At 39.6% G+C, this 15,615-nt stretch overlaps 1 protein-coding gene across 8 annotated transcripts in view; it reads right to left on the reverse strand.

The window, feature by feature from the left end:
• The window catches only part of LOC140491464 (sialate:O-sulfotransferase 1-like), a 163,733-nt gene that overhangs the window by 94,953 nt on the left and 53,165 nt on the right, over nt 1-15,615 (reverse strand). For 2 of the 8 annotated variants that reach the window (XM_072589649.1, XM_072589652.1), the window contains exon 2: nt 2,895-2,941. The exons of the other annotated variants lie outside the window; for them this stretch is intronic. The gene's annotated coding sequence lies outside the window, so the exon portion shown is untranslated. The remainder of the gene's footprint in view (nt 1-2,894; nt 2,942-15,615) is intronic. 8 annotated transcript variants of the gene reach the window in all.

Raw genomic sequence — 15,615 nt, forward strand, 5'->3', positions numbered from 1 at the left:
TATTTCACAGCTTGTTTGCAGTAACACATGTTAAAACTGAACTATTCTGAATGATTTACACACCATGAAATAACAATAACTTTACAGATATATATTCCTCTTTGTAGTGTAACTGAAGTTAACATTTCCTTTTCATTTGAAACATAGAAATTCATGAAGGGTCTTGACAGGGAGAACATGGAAAATATGTTTCTTCATGTGAGAGCATCGACGGGCCCACAGTTTAAAAAGTGGGTGTTCCCATTTTGAGAAAAGGACAATTCATTTCTCATACGGGGGTCATGCTTTTGGAACTCTCCTCTTCATATGGCAGTGGAAGCAAGTCCTTGAATATTTTTAATGCAGAGGGAGTGAGGTTCTGATTAAGTAAGGGTGGAGTGAAAGGTCGTCTGGTAGGTGGAAATGTGGAGTAATCAGATCAGCTGTGATCTTGAATGGCAGAGCAAACACAATTAGCCAAGTGGTCTATTCCTGCTCCTAATTAAAATTCTTGCATTTCCACAGTAATGTATAGCGAAGTATCACTCAAATAAAATTAAAGGCATCACTTCCTTTCAATTGATATCTTTTGGGTTCTGTAATGCACTTTGGCTCAGAAGGGGGTTGATTTGTAACTTCCGCTCTGCATCATATTAGTGGAAATGATAACAAGATCACACTTTTCAAAAAAGGAAGAGTCAGAAAAAGAATTGCCTCAATTAACTCTCAAGCAGTTTGTGGAGGTTGAACAGAACAGACCACAGTTTCATGAATGCATTTATGATCTGGCTACATTTAATACACAAAATGGTGGTGTTGTGACTCAGGGATGAGTAGAATATAATCCCTACAGTGTGGAAACAGGCCCTTCGGCTCAACAAGTCCATACCAACCTGCCGAAGAGTAACCGTTCCCCTATCCTATTACTGTAAATTTACCCCTGACTAATGCACTGAAAGACTGAAATGCACTTTAAAAATAGAGGGAAACTAATTGTTCCTCTTCCCTAAAATGATACCTATTATCTCATAAATTTAGGAGGAGTAGATTAAACGGTCCTCTAGTCTGTTCTGCTATTCAGTATGATTGTAGCTCATCTTTTGCTCAACTCCACTTTCCCACCTGCTGCCTCATCCCCTCAATTTCATGAGCACAGAAAATTCTGTCTATCCCATCCCTGAGTATATTCATGATAGAGTATCTGCATCTCTCAGTGGTGTATCATTCCAAAATGAAGAGTCTTCTTTGTTTCATTCCTAACTAATCAACCCCTTTTCTAGATTTCCCCAGCCAGGACAAATAATTTTTCAGTATCTACCACGGTACATCCCTTCAGAATCCGATAGGTTTGAATGAGATTACCTTTCACCTTTCTAATCTCCAAATAGTAAAGACCCAGTTTACTCATAGGACAACCTTCTCATTCCAAGAACTGATCTAGTGAACCTTCACTTAATTGACTTTACAATTACAACCGTGTTCTTTATTACAGATGGAGATGAAATTAAGCGACCTCAGATTTCTCTATTATACTTTATCTCCCAACTTATGCCTATTCATCTAACCTGTATCATTGAAACATCTTTGTACCATCTGTTTCTCCCTCAAATTAAGAATGGAAAGCTCATTTTATTTCATATTATAATTGTATATTACAGGCTAGGTAGACTACAGCATCTTTAAAGACACTGTTTATACATTGGCAGGTAGATATATAGTCCTCCATGCACTATCATGAATACAATAGAGATGGAGATCATTCTGCACTATTTTCTAGCCATCTAACCAACTGAGGAGCAGGAAAATCGCATCCTGATGAAGGGCTTTTGCCAAAAATGTCAATTTTCCTGCTTCTCAGATGCTGCCTGAACTGCTGTGCTTTTCCAGCACCACTCTAATCTTGACTCTGATCTCCAGCATCTGCAATCCTCATTTTCATCTAGCCAACTGAGCTGACTGACCCTCACTATACATTCATATTTGTCAGAGAAGTATTTTTCTTTTATCTTTCTCAGTTTGAATTTTTCTGATAAGCTTTTACCTTTCAGTAAAGGGCATCTTTCCATTATTTCGGTGTCCTATATCTCCTTCTTGATTTATAATTTGAATTTAGACCAAGTGGTGGTGGTAAGGGATGGGGTGGTTAATACACAAGACAGCAGTCCATTACATTGATATACCCAGTGGCTTTCCTTCAGAACTGACTGGTGAGATTCAATGCATACATTGATATGAAGCCACGGATCAAATACAAGTCAGTATATCAGCTGATATAGTGCAGATATTTAAATTTCAATTCAATATACCTGCCCCAAAAAGTGGACAGATGTTTTCAGAATCACTCAATTTTCAAAAGGGTATCTAAGTGTGTGAAAAAGGGCGAGGATAGAGTCAAGAATCAAAAGACAGAAAATCCCAACTAAAGAATCCAAAAATAAATTGCACTAAAAGGCAGAATTATGGCACATCTGTCATTTTTATCTGGCGGACCCACTGGAGGTTTCTTAATTGTAGATTTTTATAGTAAAATATTATTAATCAGATAATTTTCAAAAGTACTTTATTAAATTCTAAATTGTTCCCACCTTCCTCTCATGCTTTTTTGAAGGAATAAAATATTTAAATCAGATTTTGCGTTGGTAGTGATTAGCTATACTGACTGGGGAGAATCATGCCACACAGGTTCATTTTAAAGATGGAACGTGAAAAGAAAGTTCTCTTCTCTACCTAAATTTCAAAATGAAGGCAGTCAAAAGATAAACAGTAAAGTCATTGTTCAGAGATCAACTAAATCAAGAGATAGCTGGACTATTTGCAGAAAATATTAATAGCTGTGCATTGCAGTTTAGATTTTGGACTGTAGGGTTAAAATGATATTCTACTCCTAAAAGCTAAAGCAGATGCACTGAACAAACCTGATGCATCCTGGAGGCTAGTGTCAGCAGGATTTCTGTAGGCACCACTGCAAACAGAAGGTAGTGTTAATAAAAACACTGCAAGAAGGCTCACTCATTTTCCAAAAGGACATCCAACAGGTGTGAAAAAGATGAGGATAAAGTCAAGAATCTAGTGACAGAAAATCCCAGTTGAAGAATCTAAAAATAAATTTCACTTAAAGGCAGAATTAATGGCACATCTGTTATTTTTTAAATGTATTAAAGAGAGAGAGACAGGGAGATGACACTGCAAAGGAAAGAGATTGCAACACCCAGAGCATGGTTGATCCTCCCTGTCTGAGTGAAGGAGACCTTAGCAACATTGACCCATGACCTAAAATGGACATTTGTTTTTTGTATAAAGGAAGTCAATGAGGTGGACAAAGGGACCCAGAATACAGTTTGCGATTCAACTTAATTTTTAATAAAACACTACGTGTGTATTTCCCAAATTCCCACAATATTTATACTTTATCTAGCTCTATCTGTCTGCAAAATGATCTCGTCCACACTAATCCACGCACCTGAGCTGTGCCATTGGAACCTCCTTCCTCCCCAATGTGGGTGGCTCTCTTCCACAAAGGTGGGTCATGTAGGTCAGGGTGGATCTTCTTCTGGGACTTCTTGGATTGCCACACTGTCTTCTGCCACAAGACTCACTACAAGTCCTCACTGAAGGGGTAGCTTCTAGGTGTGTGCTTTTATTTCTCCTGCCCTCACACTCCACACTTCCCGCCCCCCCCCCCCCCCACCAACTCCACCCTGCCTCATCCCAGGCTTTCCTGAATGGTCTGTGGATCTTGGCCAACGAGGTTATGAAGTGGGTTCAAAGCATCTAACAGGATCATGCCAACACTTTCATTGTTGCTGTGCTAGGGAAGTGCACATACTCAGGCTCTGGCTGGAAGTCAAGGTGCCAGAAAGTCTGATCAATACTCCTCCAATACACAATCCTCACACTGGTCATAACTGGCTCCCCTGGACCTTTGTGACTTCTTTGAGGTTTCCATTGTTTTATGTGGCCAATAGCTGCTGCCCACTGTCTAATTTAGTTTTGGCCAATTTTCTATTAGGTCTGATTTTTCCACCCCTGGGTCAATTTAGACAGTCCAAGTTTGGGCCCATGGTCACGTGACTACAACAGTCTAAAATATTCAACTTTTCAGTATTCAGAGTTTTGCTTCAGTCTTTTTTTAAACTCAGGCAAGTCTTCTGCTGAATCATCTGAATAAAATTATTTTTAAGGTGAGCAGAGAGAGATTTTAAAAAAAGACATGAGAGGCAAATGTTTTACACAGCGTGTTCACATGTGGAATGAACTTCCTGAGGAAGTGATGGATGTGGGTTCAATTACAATGTTTAAAAGACATGTTTAGGAAAGGTGTGGAGGGATATTGGCCAGGAGCAGGCAATGGGACTAGTTTAGTTTGGAATTACGGTCAGCACAGACTGGTTGGCTTCAAGGATCTGTTTCTGTGCGGTATGATACTATGACTATGACTGGGATTGTAAAACCAGTTCAGTCTCGAGCAATTGATTGATTAAGTAATGAAGATAACATTAATAGGAAGTGGTGAAGAAAAATTATTCTGTCTGGACATTAAGAAATTAGGAGAATCTCAGACTGTCCCAATGCTTTACAGCAATTAAGCATTTTAAAATTATGGTCCTTCTTGTATTGAAGACTACACAGCAGTTAATCTATTGCAGAACAAATACCCACAATAGCAATGTGATAATGACTAGATAATCTGGTTTCAGTAGATATTGGCCATGACACAAGGAATATCTTCCCTGCTCTTCTTTCAAATAGTGCCATGGGATCTTGAACATCCATCTGAGAAAACAGACTGGGCCTCAGTTTAGCATCACCTGTGAAAGATGGCACCTACAACAATGCAGGACAAAGTGAGGATTACAGATGCTATAGATCAGAGTCAAGAGTGGGATGCTGGAAAAACACAGCAGGTCAGGAAGCATCCGAGGAGCAGGAGAATCAACATTTCGACCAGATCAGGAAGATATGATGATGAGCTTATGCCCAAAACATCAATTCTCCTGCCCCTTGGATGCTGCCCGACTTGCTGTGCTCTTTCAGCACCCCACTCTTGACCTACAACAATGCAACACTCTCTAACACTGTATTAGGTATCAGCCAAGATTTCTGTGGTCCAGTGTCCAGAGAACAGCTTGAATTCCCAAACTTCACAGCAAAACTGAAACTACTAAGCCATGGCTGATATTGAACTGATATAAACTGATGTTGATACAGTGCATGTGTATGAATACTATTCAGATGAAAGGTAATTGACCTGAAACATCAGCTGTTTCTCACTCCATAGATACTGCATGACCTGTTGAATGCTTCTAATATTTTCTCTTCTAAGTTCAGATTTCCAATAGCTATGGTGTTTTGCTTTTGTCCATATGTCAGCTCACAGGGTATGAAATGTGTTAAACATTTTTGTTTGTTCATTTGAATGTTACGAAGTTTCATTGATTATACTACAACTCTGGTTCTTAAGTTTAATTCTGCCCATATATAAGCTAGCATAAATAATTACCAGTGAAAACTCATGTTGCTTTATCAGGCCTTCACCTTCAATCATTTGTTTCAGTGAGAATTAAAATAGGGATCGCTTCATGGCTGTGAATGAAACACCTATATTGACAGCAATCTGGAATAGTCTCAGCTACAGCTCTGTTTTTTCCTTAACAACTTGTACACAGATTTTAGTAATAAGAACTGAGGAGGGGAGAACTATGGGTATCCCGAAGTTTCATAAAGATTTCCAAACCCTTTCAAATGTTCTCTCCTTTCCAAGTGCTGGCAGGCCTCTTGCAAATTTCCCCACATATTCTTTCTTGGTTTTGAATCATCAACGTTAGCCGTTCTCTTTTATCAGCATTACTGCTTGTAGTTGGATTAGTGATAGAACTTTACAACAGAAGGCTATAGCTTAAAATCCCATTTAAGGGACTTTAAAGCATTGCCTCAGCTGACAGTAATGGTGAAGAATTGCTGTGTTCTTTTTGGATGTTAGGTCATGATTGCGAGCAAGAAATTGGACATATTACTAACTGTGTTTTGAATGCTAAATCTGCCTTTAGCATTCCAAAATTTCAGCTGTAGCTTTCACGTACTATGTTTCCACAAAGAAAAAAGTGGAAGAATGGACCATAGCTGTGTCAATGCACCAATTCTAATGCCTGTTGTGATCTGGAGAAAAAAACTTTAGTACTTGGCTGAGCAGGGTTCAAACTTTGTGGTGGTCTGCTGTGTGATGCATTGAGCCATCATGAGCTGACAGTCTTGGTCACCAAATTTACAGCAGGCAGCAAGGGGTAGAAAATGAAGAGGAACAGATGCATTTTAGTCAGAATTTCTTAGCCGAAGCTCTCTGGGAAGAACTCATCCAACTTTGATATTGTTAAATGCAAGTCTGATACCTCTTTCATCAACAGTACCTGACCATTGTTTACCTCCGTCACTGACCATTGCAGTTGGTTGCAATTGCAAAAATGACAACACATGACAAACATTTCAAAGCAATATTAGAAATCAAAATATGCCATACATAAGGGTACACCAATCACCCTTGGCACTTTCTCACAGACTGCCTTCGCTTCTCCAATGCAGGGCTACCCCAGTATTTGCAGCAGCATTACTTGCTAACTTTGTGGGGCAGATCACAGTTGAATTTGGAGGATGTAACAAGGTTCTTTGCTCACTTCGACCAACATATTCCTGTTGGCTGCCCAAAGTCCTTATTTGAGACATCTGTGGTGGAAGCCATGTGTCACTTCACTCTTTGGTGAGCTGGTATCAGCATTATTTTTTCCCCATCCCTGGTCCTAACCCAGTATCACACCAGCTGCAGATTCAGTCTTAGTAGATTTGCATCTGAACCCTTTGCTTCATGTCTGGAATAGAGTTGCATTGTTGTGTTTCTATTAGCATGGTATTTTTCCTGAATGTCAAAATACTAGAATCTATTGTGAAGGATATGATCAGTGAACACAGAGGAAATAATGATCTGATTGGACAGAGTCAACATTGTTAAGTATGATTACTTCTTCTTTAGTCAAAGTAAGTTAGAGATTTTGGGAATGTTACTGTGAGAATAAATAATTGGGAACTTAGATAAGTGGTATACTTAGATTTTCAAAAGGCTAATAACAAGTATACAACATTAGAGCGCGAAGCTAAGGAGCTACAATATTGTCATGGATTGAGGACTGATTAAGGCAAAAAGAAGTAAATAGAGTCAGAATAAGTGGGTCATTCTCAGCTCGGCCATTTGTGACCAGTGGGGTACCAGAAGGATCAGAGTTTAGGACCCTATATCAATGATGTGGAGATGGGGATTACAGTGTAAAAAAATTTAGGACCCTGTAATAGCCTTACAATGATGTCACAGAACAACTTCTCACAGGGTATAAATACCACAGTATGGGCAGCTTAACTAGATAAAATTGTAAACTGTTAAAATATAGAAAAAGTCTATTAACCGTAAGTTCTGAATCTGGTGTACTTCAGTTTATGGAGCAAGTATAAATAATGTTAACATGCAATAAACAACATTCTACAGAAACTTAAGCATGAAGACAGTTGATGAACTTGGCTTCTCCTTGACCAATCTGTCTTGAACTCAAACTCTCAGGAGTGGCTCTAAACCCACACAGAAGGACCAAGTCTGATATTTTCAAACTTGCAGGTAACATAAAACTATGAGGCAATGTGCATTGTGAGGATGATACAGATAGGCTTCAAAACATTTGGGCAAGCTAAGCAATTGGACAAGAGCATGGCAGATGGAATATGAAGTGGATATACGTGAGGTTATCCACTTTGTTAGGAGGGCCAGCAATGTGGACTATTTCTTAAATGGTGAGAGATTGGAAAATATGAATGTCCAAAAGAACCTGGGCGTCCTTGTTCATAGGTCACTGCAAGCTACCATGCAAGTACAGTAAGTAACCAGGAAGGCAAATGTTTTACTGGCCTTTGTGAGGATCTGAATAAGAATGTCTTGCTTCAATTATATAGAACCTTTTCTCGATTGTACTTGGAGTACTTCTGGTCCTATTATGTAAGGGGGAGGGACAGACTTAACGTAGAGGGAAGTGCAGGGTCAGAGGCATTCTTCAGAGGGTCAGTGTGGACTCGATGGCTCAAATGGCCTATTTCCACACTGTAGGGTTTCTATACGCTGCAGTCAAAATTAACTATTCTACTTCCTGGGAAGCAAGGCTGTCCATTTGGAAGAGATGGAGGAGACACAGTCTGCATTTCCTAGAATTTAGAAACTTACAAGATCTTAAAAGGGCTCGAGAGTAGGTGAAGAAAGAATGTTTCCTCTGAATGTGTATTCTAGAATAAGGAGTAATTTCTTCACCCATTGGGTAGTGAATCTTTGGAAGTTTACAACCCAGAGGGCTGTGAATGCCAAGTTGACCAATATGTTCAAGACAGAGATCAATAGATTTCTCAATACTGATGCTAGAGGTAAAGGGGGATAGTGCAGGGAAACCATGCTGAGGTCAAATGACCAGCTATGGTCTGGAGTGATGCTACAGCTTGAGGGGCTGCATTCTATGAGCAGGTTGCACTCTCGGCTATATGGAAGGATAGGGATTACGGTTTCATTAGGATGAGGATTTAAAATAACAGACAGCTTCATTTTAGAAACATCTGCAATTTACAAATGAGGGGTTTGGGATGATGGGGAAGGGGGGGAGGAGGAGGAGGAGGAGGAGGAGGAGGAGGAGGAGGACGCATGAGGACACTTTCACCTGTGAATGTCACTCTTGATATTTTCAATCCTGTCAATGGAACATAGCCTCAGTGATGAATGTTAGAGATCGTTAGTTGTTGAGTGAAAGGGATGTAGTGAATTGACTAGAGTCTGAGGCCTGTGATCCAGTTGGTCAGATATGGCAACTGATGATAAACATGACCACATGTGAGGTCAATGAACTCCTTGTGGCTCTGCTTCAGGTCAATGTGGTTTGACTCCTGGTTTAACCTCAATTGCTGTCTGCTTACACTGTCCTTTAAACATATGTCTGGCCCACAGATACACATCTGTCATTTTCCATCTCCTCTATCAAGCGTCCAATGCAATGTTCCAGTACCTAGGAGCCGTCTAGTGACTGTGTTTCCTCCTCTGTCACCCATGCCTTTATCAGCATCTCCTTCCTTAATGACAGAAATGTACAAAATGGTCAGCTCATTTACTTCCTTCACTGCAGCTGCATTTTAAAAACAAAATCACTGGTTGCAAAATTCTCTTGACTAATCGGAGAATGTGAACAACAATTGATAAATAGAAGCTCATTATTTTCTTTAAACTTACTGACGTGTTTAACTTTGAGGTTCTAACATGCCTTTTTGTCTCATTCTTCTGATGCTATAGTACATGTTTCACTGCAATGGGGTCATTTCTGGAGATGTAGCTGCTATTGCTAACTCTTTCTCAAAGCTTTCCCGGTTTCAGCTTCAATCCATTTGGCCTTGCTTTGTCCAGGAGTGCTTTGAGCTGTCCATTTGTTGCCATGGTTCCTTTTCATTCTGTGTTTGAATTAACAGGAGCAGTCATGCTGCAGGGATGTTCAAATTATCTATAACTTTTTCATCATTCCCTCAGTTCTACTGAAACCAAGTGTACATAGCTTTTCAGTTAGGAGCACATTTCCTCATATCTCAAGATTCTGAGCTAGATTTACTAACATAACAGAATTCTGATAGTTGGCTAGTGGAATGATTAGCCAGTTGCCCGTTTGTTCCTATGAAAGGCTACATTAAGATTCAGCTGGTAGGTTGAGTGGAAAATGATGCATCCCAGAGGAACATACAATTCTGCTCCTTCCAATATTGAGCAGATTATCCTTGGTGGAGGGCTAAAATTGAAATTTGGGTTGGGGTAGCCAGAGTAATGGTGCCCAGTCTGGAGGGCAACTATGACAAAAAAAAATGCAGAGCCCCAGTTTGGTCAGACTGCCATGTGAGATATTGTATTATGATTCTCTTTACAAACTCACTCAAGCCCTCTAATGTTTACTATACTGAGTTTCTATTCATAACTCTTTAATTCATAACTCTTTACTAATTCATAAGCACACTAATGTTTACTAAACTGCATTTCCATTCACTCATTTTTTTTTTTTTTAAATTGTTTTTTGCAGTACATTTTACTCTTACAAGATAAACTAAACTAAACATCCCTTCCTCGGCTGACAACCCAATACTGTTTCCTTTCACCTTTCAATTCTTATCAGCCCATTGCTGCAAGCACTGTTAAGTCCTATTTCTGTATCAAAGGCTACCCCTGAATAGGCATTAATGCTGTAACCTACTCAGAACAATGCCCCTGCTGCCATCGTGTCTCCAGAATTCACCGAAGACTATGGAAAGATTATAATATTAATGAGTCCTTAGTAAACATCTCTCAGGATCTGAGTAGTTTGCAGAACATTAAGAACTTTTCTACACTAGTATGTACCTTCCAAATACATATCAAATAAGGCCTCTACCCCATTTTGGAAACTTACTATCAAAACAGCACCTCCATGAAACTGTGAATAAACGTGAAAGAACTGTCAAAACCAGCAATAGTAAAGGAAATCTCATGGCCCAGCTGCAGGAGATCAGTTTAATATCCTCAATACTTTTTATTTCGTACAGGTTTCAATTTCTCAAATATTTAGATCATTTGGGTTTAGTATTTTTTTACTAACATTACTAACTTTAACAACAAAATTACGACAAGCTCAGACCAGACAGACATTCTAATCCCATCAGGAGGAACAGCCAGCAGTTAACAAGTGTTTAAATTATCTCCTACTCCCTTGGATTGATGTCTCACAAACTTGTGTACAATAGATACAAGTATGAAACACCACAGTGCCAAAATTTTAATGCATGTAAATGCTGTGTATAAAAGAGGCTACTGTAAAACAGTACTTTGGATTCCATTGCTGCCTTGAACTGTGCTACTGTGGACGCTCAATAAAGAGAACATTTTTTCCCAGTCACTGACCTTGGTCATTACTAAACACGATCTCACAGCCAGTAGGTACTAGATAGAGCATACATACTGCAACATTTTCTTGACTAAATGGAAAAAAGGAGCTCCATGCACAGCAAACTGTTTTGTGGCATCTTACGAACTTGTACTCTTGATGCACTGGCAAAAATTATATACCTCCTATTCCACAAAGTGTATTGCATCATTCTGTGCAAATGATATAGTTTATTAAAAAATTTACCTACTGCAATGTAAATATGCTTATAATCAAAACATTGCACAAAATATCAATAGTTGATTCAATTTGTCCTCAAATACTGTGATCTACCACGATGTCTGAGTAATCAGTTGAAGGTGTGAGTGAGCCTCTGCCAGGAAGTTTTATTAAATAATAATGCAACTTTTTGCCTTTTAAGTGATTAGTGCTGAAAATAAAAGTGTAATGGTGATGTTTACAGCCCCTGCACTATTTTTCTATTACTTAATGTGTGATTTTACATTGATTTTATGGACCTTTTGATTATCTGGAATATTTGATCAATTGGCACATCCATGGTTCCATAGGTGCCAGTTAATAAAAGGTTTGCTGTACATTGTGAAGACTGCCATTTGCATTTTAATTGGGGCTACCTCAACATAAAGCAAAACAGATTAGAAAGTAAAATAAGCAGACTCACCTCACACAAAAGTAACAAAAATAAAAGAGTCAGAAACGAGAAATTAGGTACGGTGAAACAGAAGGTCGAATCCTATAACAATTTGCAAATTCTTTGGTTGAGAAAAAAAATGAAACAGGCAGAGTTATGTCAGTGACTGGGGTGCGAGGGGGTGGGGAGCCTTGGAGAGGGAGTACAGTGTTCACCAATATTATTTGTGCCTTGAGAGAAGTGGGCACTGCAGGGATGCAGTGTTTTATCTCCCCATCCAAATCCATTTTGTTTTAATTCCCTCCCTCTCACATTGGTTGATCTGTATTGCCCTTAATGCACTTTGCATGTAAATTATTGCATAAAAATTATTCAACTGGAAACAATGGCAACATACTGGCGGTTGATAAGGCACGAAAATGTGATTTAGTAATGGGAAAAAAAACCAAACAATTTTCAGTTGTACCCAAGGGTGCTTCTGGATGTGAAAGAAAACACAGTAGATTAGGGCTCTTGTGATGCAGTGGTAGTGGCTGTATATCTGAGCCAGGAGACCCAGGTTCAAGTTGCATCAGGGGTGCATTTTTGGTTTAAGAATATCTAAACCAGGTACATTAGAAAGATAATGCTAAACCAAGACTGCAATAGCCCAAAAACAGTGCAAAAAGAGAGAGCAAGTAATCCTCCCCTATTGTGGGGAAAATATTACTCACTCTGTCCAGCAACTGGCTTTTAAATGACAGCGGGCAACCCTGATTGAAAGGTCATTCCTGGTGGTTTCACTATGAATTGCCCCCTTGCTCCAGCCTTAAGCAGCCAGCACTGTCTTCTATATTAGCTGGAAAGCAACAAGACTGGGTATCTAATCGTAAGATGTTTGACTATTAGCCCAATTACCTGTTCTTCCCACTTCTGTATTTCGTAAAGAGAAATATTTAAATAAGATAATAAACTTATTCTGTTTTAATATCCATGGGTTTTGTTTTTCCCCAGGGTTGTACAGAGCGGTGTCCTGGAGATTGTAATTCCTGGAGACTCTAAGCCAATTGTGAAGGGTTGGTAACACTACTATAAACCCATACCACCAGCACTAAATTACAGTTTACTGAATCCTGATCGATCGGAGTTCTGCATTGCTCAATTCAGAGCTAAGGTGAGCGCACAAATAAAATCAAATAAGATTATAATGAAGTCAGCACACAGTCCCCTTACAATTCACTACCACCAGTTCTGCAATCCCAGTTTCCCTCCATTTTCCTGTCTTAATTCTTACTCAGACATACTTGTGAACTGCTGCAATACAGGATGAAGAGTGCCCTCTTTGTATTGCTGATATGTACATCGTTAGCTTAGCAATTTAAAGATTCCCTTAGCCGCAAAAACCAACTGCTAACAGACTTGAATTTGTGTTGCATCCTTATGGAAGAAATATATTTTCAGGTGCATCAAAATAAAAACCATAGACATTAAAAGAGGTGACACTTGGTCAAAAGAATGGGTTTAAGGAACGTCTTAAAGGATGAGAGAGATGCGGAGGCAAAGAGGTTTCTCGAGTTAATTCCCAGTGTGGTCATGGATAGGTCAATAGACATTGTTAATGCATGATGCCAGTTTTGCATGAATGCATTTATGGTCAGTTTCTCCAGGAAAGGTGGTGGCATAATGGTAATGTCACTAGACATTACCCCAACCTATTGGACTGGGTACACAGGTAGAAGTTAAGATAAAACATTAGATCAATTGTGACCATGCAATCACAGTTGATTATCATGGCAGCCCATCAGATCCATTAATACCCTTCCAGGAAAGATACTGGAGCAGTAACTGGCCATTCAGCCCATCAGGTCAGGCAATGAGATAGATCATGGTTGATCTAATAATCCTCATCTGCACTTTGCTGCCTTTTCCAGATAGACAGATTGTTAATCAGTAAGGGAAACCAGGCCTCTCTCATTCTTAATATACTTACATGACCCAGCATCAATAGTCCTCTGCCATAAAGAATTCCAGATTCACTTCCCTTTAAAGAGAAGAAATTCCTCCCCAACTCTAGCCTAACTGAGCAACTCCTTACTCTGCCCTCTGCTCCTAGACTCTTCCAAAAAAAAAGAGAAAACAACCTGCCAGCATCTACCCTGTCAAGCTGTTTAAGAATCTTAAATGTTTCAATGAGTTGGTTTTGTTTCTCCACCCCCCCAAAAATGAGTACAAGCCCAACGTATCTCAACAAAAAACAAAAACCCTTGAAATCCAGGACCAGCCTAGTGCACCTTCTCTCGACTGCCTCCAGAAATCTCTATCCTGTCTAGTCTGGCCTACATCTGACTCCAGACCCACAGCAATGTGGTCAATTCTTAACTGCCCTCTGGGCAATAAGGGATGAGCAATAAGTGTTGGCCCAGCCAGTGATGCCTGCATCCCATGAATGTGTGAATAATACATCTTCCTGTTTGAAAAAAAAGGGGAGTTTTTGACTCTTTGATATTAACTTCACCAGAAAAAGGTGTTTGGAAAGCAGAGTTTTACAAAAGTAAAATCAAGAGAAGAGACTAATCTGTCTCTATCTCCCTTGCCTGTAACACTGCAGATAGCATTAGGGATAGGAGGAGGATTTTGGCAGACATCAGACCTCTGTATTAAATTCCATCTGCAATGTGCCATCCCAATTCACCGATCTGTCTATATTTTTCTGAAGTCTGTTACTATTCCCCCTCACTGTTTCCATCTCCTCCATTACAGGATTTTGTTGAACCTCTCCTTCGTGTGGTCTTATACCCGATTGGAAAGGAACAAATTGTCTCATTCTCTGCTACTTTACATGTGAACTGTGCTTTCTGGAATATTCCACTGAATTGAATGGGCATTTCTTGGCCTGATTTCTCATCACCAGTGTGAGAACATCAAACCACAAACAATCAAACAAACTGTTTTTTTCTGTTATTTGTTAAAAGTCCACTGGTTACTTCCTTATTTTCACTAAAACCAGTTTCTATCAGAATGTTTCATAATTTGATCACTTGAAGTTAATTGTACCTGAATCTTATCTACTAAGACCAATCCCACCTTCTTTATTCTCTCCACATCACTGGCATTCTCTTTGCTTGGTATCATTCCCTTTAAATCTCTCCAAGGCCATGACATTCTTCCAGAATTAGACACGATTCTCCAGCTGAGCCCTGACCGGTGATTTGTGGAAGTTTATGGCTTTCCTCCTTATCAGCTGGATGCCTATATTTATAAAAGAGCTGGAATGGCAGGACCTTGTCTGCTTCTCCAACTGCCTTATCGACATGTCCTGACACTTCAGAGATTTGTATCCGTCAACGCCAAGGTGTCGGTGTCTGAAACCCCTTTAACATCTTGGCAATTTTCCAGTTAGGCTTACTTCTGGAGCAGATAATCAAAAGGAAAAAAGACAACCAAAGGAAGTAGTGCCATATATCATTTCTTACCTTTTAGTTTAAAAGCAATGACGATGCAGCTGTATGTTAAATTGGTCTGCATTTGCACTGTCTCTTATTCAAAGCAGCCTTTGTCTGTGAAGCTCAAGTCTGGCAGTTAATGACAGGCCGGACAGATGGATCTACGACCTGTTGCCAGATTTCACGATAAACAACAGGAGCAGTTCTATCAATTTAATTCATCGCTGTGTGCCAGAGCAACCACTTCAGAAGGGGGACCAGGCGACTTTGAAACTCAAATCTCTGAAGAAGCTCAGAATATTGTGAGCCAATTATCAGAAACAGAACACAGATGGCACTGTAATGCCCAGAGGAAGAAGGGGCGAAAACATGACTTGTTATGAAGCTTCCCTGCTGATAACCTTTGAAATCTTATCCAAAAGGCAGAAGCATAGCCACAGAATCCTGGAATGATGAGATCAACAGGATACCAATTGGACCATCATGTATCTGCTGGCTCTTTGATCAAGCTATCCAATTAGCCCCTCACTCCTGTCCTTCATCCAAAAGCCTGCAATTGTACGGTTTTCCTTCCAATATTTATCAAATTCTCTGTAGAATA

Source organism: Chiloscyllium punctatum, chromosome 19 (assembly GCF_047496795.1).
Source record: "Chiloscyllium punctatum isolate Juve2018m chromosome 19, sChiPun1.3, whole genome shotgun sequence".
NCBI classification, from domain to species: Eukaryota; Metazoa; Chordata; class Chondrichthyes; order Orectolobiformes; family Hemiscylliidae; genus Chiloscyllium; species Chiloscyllium punctatum.